The 3,402-nt window shown below is 41.7% G+C and overlaps 1 non-coding gene across 1 annotated transcript; it reads right to left on the reverse strand.

Annotated features, from left to right (window-relative positions):
• Window positions 1-2,337: 2,337 nt before the first annotated feature.
• Window positions 2,338-2,425, reverse strand: trnap-ugg (transfer RNA proline (anticodon UGG)). Its single transcript is given in 2 exon segments — window positions 2,338-2,373; window positions 2,390-2,425. It is a non-coding gene; the product is annotated as a tRNA-Pro (tRNA).
• Window positions 2,426-3,402: the final 977 nt, after the last annotated feature.

Genomic DNA, 3,402 nt, shown 5'->3' on the forward strand with positions numbered 1-3,402 from the left:
GATGTTTGGAATGAGGTGTGGAATGAGGCGGTAAATGTCGTGTGGAATGAGATGTGCAATGATGGTGGAACGAGGTGTGGAATGATCTGTGGCATGAGTGGAATGAGGTATGTAATGATGTGTGGAATGATTTGTGGAATGATGTGTGGAATGATGTTTGAAATGATGTGAGGAATGATGCGTGGAATGGAATGTGGAATGCTGTGTGGAATGATGTGTGGAATGATGTTTGAAATGATGTGAGGAATGATGCGTGGAATGATGCGTGGAATGATGTGTGGATTGATGTGTGGAATGAAATTTGGAATGCTGTGTGGAATGATGTGTGGAATGATATCTGAAATGAGTTGTGCAATGATGTGTGGAATGAGGTGCGGAGTGATGTGTGGAATGATGTCTGGAATGAAGTGGTGGAATGATATCTGGAATGAGTTGTGCAATGATGTGTGGAATGACGGGTGGAATGATGTGTGCAATGATGTGTGAAATGAAGGGTGGAATGATTTGTGGAATGTAGTGTGGAATGATGTTTGGAATGATGTGTGGAATGAGGTTTGGAATGATGTGTGGAAGGATGTGTGGAATGAGGTTTGTGATGATATGTTGAATGATGTGTGGGATGATGTGTGGAATGATGTGCGGAATGAGGTGTGAAATGATGTGTGGAATGATGTGTGGAATGATATGTGGAATGAGGTGTGGAATGAGGTGTGGAATGATGTTTGGAATGATATGTGGAATGAAGTGTGGGATGAATTGTGGAATGATGTGTGGAATAATGTGTGGAATCATGTGTGGAATGACGTGTGGAATGATGTGTGTAATGAAGTGTGGAATGATGTGTGGAAGGATGTGTGGAATGAGGTTTGTGATATTATGTTGAATGATGTGTGGGATGATGTGTGGAATGATTTGTGGAATGAGGTTTGGAACGATGTGTGGAATTATGTGTGGAATGATGTGCGGAATGAAATGGAGAAATTATGTGTTGAATGACGTTTGGAATGAGGTTTGGAATGATGTCTGGAATGAGGTTTGTAATGAAGTGTGGAATGTTGTGTGGAATGAGGTGTGGAATGTCGTGTGGAATGAGTTGTGCAATGATGGTGAAATGAGGTTTGGAATGATCTGTGGAATGAGGTTTGGAATGATGTGTAGAATGATGTGTGGAATGATCAGTGGAATGATGTGCGGAATGACGTGTGGAATGATGTGTGGAATGAGGTGTGAAATGATGTGTGGAATGATATGTGGGATGATGTGTGGAATGATGTGTGGAATGAGGTGTGGAATGATGTGTGGAATGATGTGTGGAATGATATGTGGAATGAGGTGTGGAATGATGTGTGGAATGATGTTTGGAATGATAAGTGGAATGATGTGTGGGATGAATTGTGGAATGATGTGTGGAATGATGTGTGGAATGATGTGTGGAATGACGTGTGGAATGATGTGTGGAATGAGGTTTGGAATGATGTGTGGAAGGATGTGTGCAATGTGGTTTGTGATGATATTTTGAATGATGTGTGGGATGATGTGTGGAATGATTTGTGGAATGAGGTTTGGACCGATGTGTGGAATTATGTGTGGAATGATGTGTGGAATGATGTGGAGAAATGATGTGTGGAATGACGTTTGCAATGAGGTTTGGAATGATGTGTGGAATGAGGTGTGGAATGATGTGTGGAAAGATGTGTGGATAGATGTGTGGAACGTTGTGTGGAATGATGTGTGGAATGATGTGTGGAATGATCTGTGGAATGAGGTTTGTAATGATGTGTGGAATGATGTGTGGAATGAGGCGGTTAATGTCGTGTGGAATGAGTTGTGCAATGATGGTGGAACGAGGTGTGGAATGATCTGTGGCATGAGTGGAATGAGGTATGTAATGATGTGTGGAATGATTTGTGGAATGATGTGTGGAATGATGTTTGAAATGATGTGAGGAATGATGCGTGGAATGAAATGTGGAATGCTGTGTGGAATGATGTGTGGAATGATATCTGGAATGAGTTAGAAACATAGAAAATAGGTGCAAGAGTAGGCCATTCGGCCCTTCTAGCCTGCACCGCCATTCAATGAGTTCATGGCTGAACATGCAACTTCAGCACCCCATTCCTGCTTTCTCACCATACCCCTTGATTCCCCTAGTAGTAAGGACTTCATCTAACTCCTTTTTGAATATATTTAGCGAATTGGCCTCAACAACTTTCTGTGGAAGAGAATTCCACAGGTTCACCACTCTCTGGATGAAGAAATTCCTCCTCATCTCAGTCCTAAATAGCTTCTCCCTTATCCTTCGACTGTGTCCCCTGTTTCTGGTCATAAAAATAGGCATGGCTCCTCCGGGATTTGAACCCGGGACCTCTCGCATTTCAATTATTAACATCCCAAAGCGAGAATCATACCCCTAGACCAACGAGCCACCGATGATGTCTGGAATGAGGTGCGTAATGATGTATGGAATGATGTCTGGAATGATGTGGTGGAAGGATATCTGGAATAATTGTGCAATGATGTGTGGAATGACCGGTGGAATGATGTGTGCAATGATGTGTGAAATGAAGGGTGGAATGATTTGTGGAATGAGGTGTGGAATGATGTTTGGAATGATGTGTGGAATGAGGTTTGGAATGATGTGCAGAATGATTTGTGGGATGATCAGTGGAATGATGTGTGGAATGATGTGTGGAAGGATGTGTGGAATGAGGTTTGTGATGATATGTTGAATGATGTGGGATGATGTGTGGAATGATGTGTGGAATGACGTGTGCAATGATGTGTGTAATGAAGTATGGAATGATGTGTGGAAGGATGTGTGGAATGAGGTTTGTGATAATATGTTGAATGATGTGTGGGATGATGTGTGGAATGATTTTTGGAATGAGGTTTGGAACGATGTGTGGAATTATGTTTGGAATGATGTGTGGAATGAAATGGAGAAATGATGTGTTGAATGACATTTGGAATGAGATTTGGAATGATGTGTGGAATGAGGTTTGCAATGATGTGTGGAATGTTGTGTGGAATGAGCTGTGGAATGTCGTGTGGAATGACTTGTGCAGTGAAGGTGAAATGAAGTTTGGAATGATCTGTGGAATGAGGTGTGGAATGATGTTTGGAATGATGTGTAGAATGAGGTTTGGAATGATGTGTAGAATGATGTGTGGAATGATCAGTGGAATGATGTGTGGAATGACGTGTGGAATGATGTATGGAATGAGGTGTGAAATGATGTGTGGAATGATGTTTGGAATGATATGTGGAATGATTTGTGGAAGGATGTGTGGAATAAGGTTTATGATGATATTTTGAATGATGTGTGGGATGATGTGTGGAATGATGTGTGGAATGAGGTGTGGAATGATGTGTGGAATGATGTGTGGAATGATATGTGGAATG

The sequence above is a fragment of the Pristiophorus japonicus genome, unplaced genomic scaffold, assembly GCF_044704955.1.
Source record: "Pristiophorus japonicus isolate sPriJap1 unplaced genomic scaffold, sPriJap1.hap1 HAP1_SCAFFOLD_49, whole genome shotgun sequence".
NCBI classification, from domain to species: Eukaryota; Metazoa; Chordata; class Chondrichthyes; family Pristiophoridae; genus Pristiophorus; species Pristiophorus japonicus.